We start from the raw sequence: 12,480 nt of genomic DNA on the forward strand, positions 1-12,480 counted from the left end.
ATAGTGTTCGATTAGTCCCTTTGCCTCACCCATACTCTCAGTCCTGCTCTAGAACAAATGAAGATTAATAGCAATAAATGTGTTTCTGTATATATCTGCGTACATTTGTCTAACAAAGTCCTCGGCGTGAGCTGTTCATTCAGCTCGGCCACATAGCAGAGAGCGCACTCTGTAGGTGAATTCTGCTGAATTTAAGAATTGCCAGTATTTTCTTGACTGAACTACATGTACCTTGACTGTAACATCATTCTGCCTCCCTTTTGCCCATGACATGGTGTCTAAAACAGGAACATGCTCTCTTTGGCAGAAAAAAAAAGCAAAAAGCTGTGACTCTTCAGCTGTGTCTGTGCTAGGAATTGGTGCTCATTTGGTGTCCAGCTGGAGCAAAATTTCCAGTTTAGTTTCTTTTCCAAGAGGAATCGAGTTTGTGTGCCACAGCTGCTCTGCCAACACAGCCAACGTGTGGTACCTACGGACAATCAGGGGATTCACTGCTGAGCAGCAGCACTACTTCAGTCCAAAAGCTAGTGTTGACTCAGCCAGAGGTGTTTGTTTTTGTTAAAAACATAATAAACATCAATACTGCTATCATCACTAGGTATTAAAAGCAGCAGCCTTCTGTCTCAGATTGACTTGGCAGAAACAAAGAAGTCTAGGAAGGGCCTAGGAACTCTAAAAAACTCCCTCAGAAGAAGTTTGGAAAAAAGATACAGCACAATTTTATCACAATTGTGTCATGAGAAGTTTCTAATATCATTCCTCCTCTCTTCCATTTCACAGAATCACAGAATCACAGGATCGTATAGGTTGGAAAAGACCTTTAAGATCATCGAGTCCAACCGTAAACCTAACACTACCAAGACCACCACTACACCATGTCCGTAAGCACCTCATCCAAACGTCCTTTAAATACCTCCAGGGATGGCGACTCAACCACTTCCCTGGGCAGCCTGTTCCAATGCTTGACAACCCTTTCAGTGAAATAAAATTTCCTAATATCCAGTCTAAACCTCCCCTGGTGCAACTTGAGGCCATTTCCTCTCGTCCTATCAGTATCTCACCCTATTTCTTTCTAATCCTTCTATTAAGAGCAGTTATTCACAGTGCAGGGAGAAATGGGAGGTACCACCATAGTGGTTTCTCCTATCTCCTCTTGACAATGTTAAAAATGAAAATAGACGTTCAATGTACTAAAAAAGCAATGGGCTGCAGCAAGATGGACATCAAGAGGCACCATTTCCAGGTGGCTGGACGTGCGGTGTATTGAGCGTGGCTGAGCAGGCTGGGCGGAGGGGAGCTCCAGGGCCCCCTTGGCAGCCCTGGCTGCAATGGGAGCGCTGGCGGCCACCCAGGGCTACGGCAGCCCCGCATCCTCCCACCTCTGGCACAGCAGCTCTCTCTGTCTCTGCTTAATAATGCCTTAGCGTGGCTGGCTTGGCCTGTCTCGTACAGAGTCCAAGGGCAACTAAAACATTAAAAATGAGATCTTGACCTAATTTTTTGTTCTCTGCCTGCTAGAGATGGAAAGACATCGCTGGGCAGCAATCACCGGAAAACTTTTTTATATTATTCACTGTGTTGCTACACAACTATCTTGCTGGAAACAGCAGCTATATGACTGAAGAATATTCCTAGCTGTTCTTCAACCAGATAGCACATGAACGTATGAGCTCGTCTCCAGATACAAATTTCTGGACAATTCAGGCAGTTGTGCCCTTTTCCTTCCCTCCCCATCGCCTTGTGCGCAGCTTCTGGCAGCTGCTCTGGGCAGCCGCCGGCCCCGTCTCGCTCTCCCCGCAGCACGGCTGGGCAACCCGCCGGTGTGTTTCGGCTCTTCTCCGGGGAGTGCTACCCCAGACTGGAGAGCGGGGAGATGCCGAGGAGGCATCAGCCAACCGGACAGAAGTTCAGAGAACTCTGGACTTGGATGGGAAATGCTGTGAATTAATACAAAGTCTTCACATCCAAACACAGCCCAACCTCGCCCTTGCACGCACACGTGTACACACACATACACAGCCCAAAACCTGAGTTTCATGAAAACGGCCCACGGTAAATGGAGACTCACTGGAAGTAACTTTGAGTACCAAAATGACTAGTACTGCTATGGACAACAGCACAAAACAAAGTACCTTCAAAATGAACTGTAAGACCTTGTCTATACCAGACATAATTGCAATCCCTTCCAAACCTTGATTCGTTCATATCTTTCCTTGGAACTAGTCTGGGCAAAGTTTGAGCTTGGGTGTGGAAGCAGAGCTCAAAGGGTGGTTTTGTTGGGTTTTGTTGGTTTTTGGGTTTTTTTTGTTTTTTTTTTTTTTTTCTCACAAGAGTACTCAAGCCTGATTTTAAAATTCTTTTCAAAGACCTTGTCTTTCTCTTGCATGCATGCACAAAGTAGTCTTCTGATACCTTGATATTCTACAGTTCACACTGATTTATTTCCAAAATTTATTTCCTTGCTTGACACTATTAAAAATTATTACATTTTGTGATGGAATAGTCTATACTAGGAATTAGTACTGGAATTAGCATTGACTACTGGAGTAGTCAATACCAAGGTTCTTTGAATAAAATGAAAATCAGAGATATCTAGAAAATGATCTTTCAAAGAAATAAAAGAAATCTTTGTGCTTTCAAAGTACTACTGTTCTATTAGTTTTATTTTCCTTCTGCCAGTTTTTACTGGAAAGATGTTTTACTCATCCTGGGAAAAATGTCAATGTTTGGACTAAATGCTGTGTTGTTTTGAAAAGGTACTGTTTAAAGTAGGCCAAATTATCAGAATTTTCTGATGAGCCTGCCAGTAGCTTTTTGCAATTCTGCTGAGAAAGTGTGTGTTAAATGAAATAGTAGCATCCAACAGGTGTGTTGCTGCAACAACCACAGGCCAAACCAGAGATCAGGGCACCAAACAGTTCATCTATCAAAAGACATATCCCTGACTCATCTAGGGAGTTCATAGCCTAAATATACCGGTAAATAGCAGTATCTTCGATTAGATAAACCCATCAGCATTTGCTCCCAGAGGAAGGAGTGTTAGGGTCACATCCTGCTCAGGATTTTTCAGAGATGGGGCTGTAGTCGGATGCAGGAGCTGGCAGAGGCACCAGCGAGCTTCTCCTCTCCTCCGTGCCAGGCAGGCGGCCATCCCACCCTGTAAGGCACGGGACGGTGCAGTCCTGGCAAACCCCTCTTCTTTAGTTCACCTGCGTAAAAAATAGCCGTGCTCTCCGGTTCAGTTGGGTTTTGTACTCAGATACTGTTGTGTTTTAGCCCACATTGGCCCATGGGATCTAAATGCGATTAAAATTAACTATACAAGATCCAGGTATTCCTATTCATATGGCAGCCAAAAATAAGACTTTTTTCTTTTTTCTTGAAGAGGGTACATTTTTCATTGGTATGTAGGAGAGTTTAAAGCTTCAGTCTTTCTACCCACGTAGGAAAGACAAACCCTCAATATTTCATGACTCATGCATTCATGCAATCCCAGTTGCTTCTGACTGGTAGAATTTTATGCCAATTTTACTTTTCCATGTTTTGTTTATCCTACAATGCATTAAGCTCATGTGGGAATAGTCCAGTGGATTTCAGCATTCTGCCTTTTATTCAGGAGAGCTGGAGAAACTCATCATTTCAGATTTAAACAAGCTGTCCTGCTTTTGGAACAGCAAACCACAGTGTGAAAATACATCATGTGAACTAACAGAAATCAGGTTACTGTTCACTCAAACAGAATTGGTTTCATGGATCCAAAGCCATAATTTAGTTTCACCTATGACAAAAAAAAAGCTGTTTTACGAAGTACTTTCAGTAGCAAGACTATGACTCCTGATGGAGTCAGGGCACCTTTCAGTCCTGATTAAAGTCTATAAATGCTGGAAATTAACTGGATTACTACAGAAAATTTGTTCCATTACCTAATTACCCTCACTGTTAAAAATGTGCATCATGTTCCTAGTCAGAGGACATGTTTGTACAGAATGGGAGTGTTTGCACTGAATTTAGTTGCCATACACTGAAATGACATGTATATTCCCAGGACGCAATTCTTAGCAACTATCAAAAAGTGAGATAGAAACATTCGGTGCTCCTCCTGTTTAAAACTGCTTGTTGAAGTAATACTTAGAAATGTCTGGGCAGAGGCACAATGTAAATTCCTCAGCTGGCATCCCCCACTCCTTTGCATCTCACCCAAGACTGCTAAAGATAGCGGGTTGCTGTGAAAGAAGGTTACCTATCTCTAGCTGCTCCCAGGGAGGCAAAATGGGTTTCTTTACAGCTGCACATATATCAACAGCCAATACATAACCATTATACATACTAGAGTAGATTTTGGTCATCTAGAGTTGTATAGATGCTCTGGGCCTTTGGCCTAGAGGCAAAGAATCAAAGTGCCTTGAAGATGGAAGAATGAAACCCAACATGTTAGGGCTGTGCAAGTGGGGACAGAATCAAAACACTGTGCAGCAATGGACCCAAAGGATGTGAGAGCCCTCTTCCAAGGAAGCAAAGAGCTGGAAGGTACCACCGTCCATTTGTGCATATTAGGAGAGACAAATAGGGTTTCTGATGGCCCCAGTATGCCACCATTTGAAAATCACAGTTCATGTCAGACATCTTAGCAAGCAATAACTTTTCTGGTGCCCATGGGATGCCACCATGCTGGGCTGATGTGCACTGGTATCCCACCTGAATCCTGGTGCTGCCTTGGCATTTCCAAAATTGCAAGAAGTCAACAGGGTTCTGTTCTTAATCTGCTTTGTATGTTTCTCAGTCTCCAGCCAAACTGTCACCCAAAAAATAAGAGGTCACCCCTTTCTTTTTTTTTTCCTTAATCCTTTCTTTTTTCCCCACCGCAGATCATTTCCAGCTGTCCTTGTGCTAACAATGGCAGCTGGAGCACGGACCTGGTTCAGAACCGCGCTGCTGTCACAAACAAGAATGCAGTGATGTACTTTGCCAAAACGCCCACCCACAACACTCCTTTTTCTTTCATGCGTCTCCTTTTCCTGCATGGGAAACCCTGCTCCTCCACACCCTGCACTGCTCTGGTATGCTAGATTCAAAGAGCAAAATACTGTTAGAGCAGAGCGTTTAGTCGGAGTATGGAGAAAAAAGGAACTAGGCAATTTATCAACTACATTTCAAAGCAAAAGTAGAGTATTTTGCAAAAAAACCCTTTTATTTCCAAGTTAGAAAGAGGGAGCAAGTCATGAGTGAAAAAAAAGTAAGGCATTTTTTTCCCATGCAAGATTTTTCCTCTAGGAACACAAAAATGCTACAGGTTGGTACCTGAAGCGGGTTATTCTGTAGCAGTATGCCCTGCCCCCACCTCACTGGGAAGGGCAGAGAGCCACTTCTGATGAGGAGAAGGCTCCAAACTGTGCTGCCACTGCTCTCGCTGAGACCCTGCAGGATCCCAAATGGAGCCAGCTGCATCAAGGGCCATCGCCTCCCACAGCTGCACGTTACCACTGGTCTTCGTGCGAGGCAAGGCAGGGACCCTGGGGCTCCAGCTCTTCCTGAGCATCACCCGAGCATCACCAGGGCTATTTACCTCTGGGAGGGAAGGGCAGCTGCACGGCAGCAGCTGCAACCCCGTTTTAGCTCAGAGAGGGCTACAGACTCTTGCTGCGCAGGGAGGAGAGTTGTTGCTTCCCTGAGGAGCAGTTGCCGGAGCACAGAAACCTTCACTGAGCTCTGCATGGGTCTCACCGCTTTTGAAGACCTCAGAAATCAGCAAGACCTAGGAGCCAGGAGCCTTTTCCTGACTGGGAAAGTGCCAGACCAGCTCCTGCTCCCAGCTCCTGCCGAATTTGGAGCTCAGCTGCTGCCTCCCTTCTCAAGAGGCAGAAGCAGCCTCTTCTTCAGAGCAGCAGCTTCACCTCTTCAGTCCTGCTGAGCTCAGCAGTAGCCCAGCTGAGCTCTGAACCGTAAGCTGGCTTTGTGCATGGATAAAAATAGTAAGGCACGAGTAACATTAACAGTGAAATAAGGGCAACTTGCATTTCTGTTCTTTTTTTACTGTGAAGCCCTCGCAAGACTAAAGGGGCAGAGACTAGAAGTCCAAGTGCAAAAATGCTCTCTTAACCACAGCACTACATGGCCGTTTTAGCTCTCACTTGTTCCTGGACAGGCTCCCTGGGCGTGCAAAGTTTCAGGTGGACTCTGCTAAGGAATAAGGAGGAGGCATCCCAGAGTGTAATCTCAGCCCACCACTGGGATTGTAGGAAGGAACCGAACTGGGGATGGAACCTTCCTTTCCAGCTCTGATGTTTAAATCTTCCCCATCACAGTGGAAATCTAAGACAGCTTATCTGAGCCAAAATACGGAGAAGAGTTTGTGAAATTTTATCCTTTTGAAGTAGAGCCCTGAGCTTGCCTCCTACTCATACCCAAACCTAATCTTATCCTGAGCAGCAGCCTCAGCTCATTCCTGATCCAGATTTGGACACCATCTCCTCGAGTTTTTTCCCGACATTAGGGAATTTCATTGTGGTTGTATTACTGTGTATCTGAAAGTGAGAATGAGTGTCACAGTCCTATGAGGTGACCTGGTAAATGAAATCAGAGTGAATGGCACACTAATATTATTAGTCCATTTCTTGTTCCTCTGCTGAGGACCAATCTTGCTTTTTGAAATAAACACCCAGAGGTTCTTATTTATCAGCATAACATTTGTTTCATTTGCCACTGAATTCCAAATAATGCTTTGCCCAGGAGACCTGTTGTCCTAATGCAGAGCTTCAAAGAAAGATTTATATTCCACATGCCAAATGCTGCTATCATTCCTACTAGAATAACAGAGGAAGGATTTGGGCTCTAGATATACAGAATGTTCTGAAGAGACAATCTGTGCTTTTACGCAGGAGGCCCCACCAACAACACTGGATTATTCCTTGAGGTGGTGCGCAGAAGTCCTCTGTTCAAGAGGGTTGATTTCCCATGAGTCTCTTCCCAACAATCCCAGGATATCCTTCTGGTAGGAGCCCTGTGTCTCTGACCAGTCCACTGATGAGGCAACTTCTAACTAAAAAGCTTCCCATGCAAGGCATTGCTCCACCAGCCATCCAACATGGTATTTCACAGCAAGGAGTGAGGGGTGCATTATCCCTTTTTTGCTGATTACATCACACTGTGTGCCCACTTGAGGTAGGTAGTACATTTCTGTCTTTCTAGGATGTCAAGTATCCACTGCATAATTTATGGCACTTTATTGCTCTGAAAAATTGCACCTTGATTGCTGTTAAATAGCACATGCCTAATATATGTTTTTGTTCCATGCATCATTCCAGCATCTGTCTTAGATTATATTACCTGTGTAAGTAAACCAGTAACATTTTAAAAGCAGCTGATCCCCTGCAGGCAAAGTGACAATTAAAGTTTTCCAGTTAATTGAAGTGTGCAGCTTTTCATCACTCACTTACCTTCCTCACCTAAATTTCAGTCTTGCAGAAGCTTAGCATTTTATTATGAACCACACTCACCCTGGATGTGTCCAGAGGCCAGATGAGCCCCGAGCCCTGCCGTGCCAGCCCTGTGAAGAGGCAGGGGCATAGGCATCCCCCATCGCATCCCCTCCATTGCCATGACCTCATGGCAAGTCAAACAGAAAGCCCAAAGCAAGGCGGCAGAGCAGGTGAGCAGGCAGACAGAGGAAGAAGCCCTGAGGCTCAGGAGAGTGGGCTGACCAAAGAGGCCGTCACCAGGAACAGAGGAAACCCAGATCTAACTGAGGAAAATGCCAAGGCCGTTTCTGCTTTGATGGCAGCTGCAACTGCTCTGCCAGCTTTAGTCTCTGGCTGCCTCCTCCTGTGTTTTCTCCCTCATGGGCAATGTGCCAGGGACTGGGAGGGAAGTGCCGGGAGGCTTCTTGCAGCACTTCCAGCAGCCGCTCTGCTTAATGGTAGTTGCCTCCCATTGCTTATGTGCTCACGTACTAAAAGCACAGGATTATCACACACCCTCCAAAACACCACACCTGGCGAATGCACAAAACTAGGGATGAGCAAAACTGCTCTCTGCTAATGCAGCATGGAAGTAGTGGGTCAAAAAATAGCCTGGAAATGATTTCGCCATTTTGCCTCTAATAAACTGTAATCCTGAGCTGATTTGTTTTTAAGGAGTTCTGGCGTTGCTCCAAAGGGCTGCATTTTCCAGAGATGAGCTATCCATTTCCTCTGGTCTTTTTAACATGGCTGCAGCTGAACTTTTAAGCCAGATCATTCCAATTTGCCAGGCATGAGATTATTGCTGGTGTGCAAAATGAGGCAGAGAATTAAAAATAACCATGCCGGTAGATGTGAAGTCAGTTGGTTTAAGGCTTAGTTAGAGGTTTATGTGTCATTTGCAAGTACTTGAGTTCCAGAATAGGCTGTTCAGTAAGTTTGTGCTGTAGGGAGCCACGCAGTACAGATCTGACTCCTTTGCTTTTCACAGGCCAGCTTAGGATATAGAAGCATGAAAAAACACCCAGGCACTTGTTTTAGAACCGGATAGGTCAGTACTTTAACTGCACGTGATGAAAGCCAGTGGCGTACTTGGATATACTTAGGTCAGCTTAGCTCAGAGTAATTGTATTGTGCACGTGTTAGGCTCTGTCATACAGTGCAGCACAGAAAACCTGTGGTCCACAAAGGCAGAAGTGATTGAACCCAGCCACACAGAAAAGATGCAGGTGAAATTTCAAAAATCTAATTTTCTATTGGTTTACTTATTTTTGCAAAATGCATTTTTTAAACGTGAGCATTTTTGGCTAAGGAATTAGTTAAGAAATGAGAGATCTTTAATCAGCCATCCCAGAGGAAGAAAGCAAAGTGCCAAGGTAAAAAAAAGAGCATGTCCTTCCTTCCAAAACTTATCACTTTTAACACAAAAACAATTTGTTTCTCAAACTATTTCTTACTTTTTACAGAATATATTTGATACTTCCCTTTTATCGCTTGGCAAATGCCATACATTTAAGTGCAGTTCCTAATCCTTCTGTACCTCCTAATGAGGAAGACGTTTGCAGCACTCAGACACAGGCCAGACGAACTACAGTTACACGGCAGCAGGAGCTGTTCACGTATCCTAAGCCCCTCTTATTCACCATCTCTTTTTCTTGTGTATGTGTTTTTATTCCTACATAAAGAAATGGGACTTTCTATGGTCTTTCAATGCAAATCTAGTGCAGAAGGAGATTTACTTCACATATCTCTTGTGGCATTGAAAAGAGGCTTTTTAAACTAATTTTGGACACTTTGGAGTATATTAGCAATTCATCACAAAGCATGTGTAATTTAATGTATCATTTTGCATTCAGATATCAGTAGCTTTTCTTCACATTAAAAGAATTGCTACATTATGGTCAGCCTGCTGTCAACCCAGTTAAAGAGCTCTTCATTACCTTTTGGTTTTAATTATACCTACCTGAGGCTTGGGCCTGGCATGTGCTTAGAGCCCGTGGTCGCTCCCTAGCAGGCACTGGTCCTTTGGAGGGGAAATGAGAGATGTTTAGCTGTTAGAAACAGTTTTTAGTGGAGTTGATGTCCTAACTTAGTCCTTCTTACTTAACAATTGCCCCTTTTGTTCCTCTTGCTAGCTAACGTACGTCTTCTTTTGGTGGCCGAGATGCCCAAAGTGTTAAAACTAAACTTCCTACTCACCCTGCATAGTACTAATGCAGCAGTTACCGTTAAATATCTGGCAGTTTTTCCCCCACTACATCTGAAATAGCCACCAAGGATTTGCTCTTCTGATACTAAGGAGAGGCATAAACCGCCAAGTGGTTAGGTTCATTGATGGTATCCAACAGACAAAAATGTCTCAGTGCCCCTAGGAGAGGACCCAGGATTTCTTAAACTTTCTGTGTAGATCATTTAACTTCTAATTCTTTAGTTTTTAAGGGCTTCCCCCAACCCTGGTCCTCCCCACCCTGAGCACAGTGAACACCCATCTTTACAGCCCCTGCCTGTTCCTGCCAGGATCCTGGAAGCGGCATCTGCCCAACCCTTGTTTGAAGCCAGGCCCTGCAGCTGGGGTGGCCGGACGCTGCCGGTGCCGGGGCACTAGCTCCCGGCAGAAAAGCCCGCTGGACGGAGTGACACAGGAGCCACACGGGTGGGTTATTTCAAGCAGCTCAGGCGAGAATACATCCATTGTTCAACAGTCCCCAGAACAGCTAATCTTGTTCCCCCGTGCCATTGACTGTCCTATTAAATGTGTATTTTTCATAGACGTAGCTCTGCAAATTTCATGTGATACGTAAATATCAGTAAAAATAAGGCCATTTATAAACACTTCCTTCTCCTTCCTCCTCTCCCTCCCTGCCCTGCTCCCAACATACGCCTGTTGGCAGGGTGAACCCTGCCTGTCGTAGACTTTGTCCACTTCACTCCAGACCAAACAATAAAGTAGTGAAAGGCATAATGGTGGTGCGCAGTTAAAGGCAAAAAGAAAAAGAAAAAGAAATAAAAGAGAAGCAGATAGAAACCTACTGGTACATGTATAGCTCACCCAACATGGACTAGAACCACCAAATATATTTCTGCTGTCTGGTTTCCAGTTATTGAGCACCCTACCCTTTATGTGCTCACGGGTATTTTCTGCAAGGGCTCACCTTCCATTATATTTAACATAGCCCATTGATTTCAAAACTTGACATAGAAAAGGCCCCTCTGATTCCTCACAATTATAGCAAGCTGTGCAATCTCAGTATCAGCTATTTTGATAGAGGCTTCCTGCCTCACAGCGGGTTTTAGTTCTGTCGGGCTGCCCCTATTCTGCAGTAAAACAAGGACCACGTACACAAATATACTGTTAGCTTCGTCTGTCTCTCCCATCTGCAGTCACACCAACTGGGGGCTTGGGTTTCTGACCCAAGACACCTCGACTCTGGCATACCAAAACACAGTGCCTTGCTGGGCAGGAAGATTTGGGGGCTGTGTAATTTCAAAGCCATTTGGGTGCTGGAATAATTCTGGTCATTCATGTCATGGGGAAACACTGACGAACAAGATGGCATTTGTGTGCCGACCTCTTTTTCTGCTCTTCTACCTTTCTGCTCATGTACTGTATGTCAAAGTTGGATGGAGGGTTGTCATTCATAACAGTAATCTGATGCCAATCCTGTAAAAACTTCCTTTTAACAGAGATAAGATAATGCAGTCTAACAGTTCTTTAACTAAATAGGATTAATTAGCAGGAAGCTGGCTGCTTAATTCACCACTGACCTATAAAACCTGGTAAGAACGAGGTCACTGGACATAATAGAGCTATTTAGGTGTTTAGGTCAAACTCTAATAACAGAAAACATCATTTAAAGATCACTCCGATATATTAAAATTCTTGGGTAAGAAAATACTGCTTACTAAGGAGAGATCTAATCTTTAAAATAGTGTGCTCTGTATACTCAAAGGTGTATTCCTTCCAAAACAAACAATTGCAACATCTAAGCATTCAGTCAGTGGACACCAGACTTTGACATTCAAACCCATCAAGCTTTCATATCCTTTCCCCCCAAATTTGTTATATAAAGCTCACTGTTTGTGACCTTAAGAACTCACAGAAGCTTCACATTATGAGAATCTTGTTTCATGTTTCAGTGCATAAGAACCAGCACTTCTCTGTGCATATCCTGAGTAATTGTCTTGATTAAATGAAGTTTAAGGATCAGAAAAAATAAATAGTGTGCATATATTTCTATAGCTCCCCAATTTCCCTCCAGCTTCTACCTACTTTTTCATTTGTTTTTTTTCTGACAGCAGCTGTTTGCAAATGACAGTTTCTATTACTAATACACATGTGCATCTGTATCATTTCTGCCAAAACAATGTTCCTGTTTTCCCCCAGGAACCTCTGATTTCTTCCCCAAAATTATGTCCTGTCTCTTCCCCACATTAAGTCAGGAATACCAGGCAGGGTTTCAATTGATTTGCCTATTAGAGTGTACACCATCTTCCAAAGAGCTTGGTCCAGAACCATTTACAGATCAGAAATACCACCTGAAGCCACTCTTGGGTGCTAACTGGACCTATTTTAAAACCTTGTGGTCATGTAAAACCAGACACAACATCTGAGGTACAGAACAGTCAAAAAAATGTATTGCTTTTGATGTATCAGGTCAATTTGTGTTTCTGCTTCCAAAGCAGAGGGATGAATGGTTACCCCTTAGCTACCCATCTGGGAACAAAAAGATTTTCCTCTTTAATTTTTTTTCCCCCTTTTATTATTCCCTCCATCTTCAAAGACTTCATGTAGTAACTGGCTAGTGTCCCACCTTTGCTTGCCAAGGAAGCTTGAACATATTCCTTCAGATGGCCAAAAAGGTCATTATGGTTTGAAAGAAAACATTTCTTCTACCCAGGAGCTCAGCACACCATGTCCCCATTTCTCCAGCCTGCTGCCAATACTGAGAAGTGAGATTGCTTTTCAAGCCCACAGCTCAATAACGAACAGTTTTGTGTGTCTACTACAAAAGATCAGGAAGCCAGA

The sequence above is a fragment of the Mycteria americana genome, chromosome 3 (assembly GCF_035582795.1).
Source record: "Mycteria americana isolate JAX WOST 10 ecotype Jacksonville Zoo and Gardens chromosome 3, USCA_MyAme_1.0, whole genome shotgun sequence".
Lineage (NCBI taxonomy): Eukaryota > Metazoa > Chordata > Aves > Ciconiiformes > Ciconiidae > Mycteria > Mycteria americana.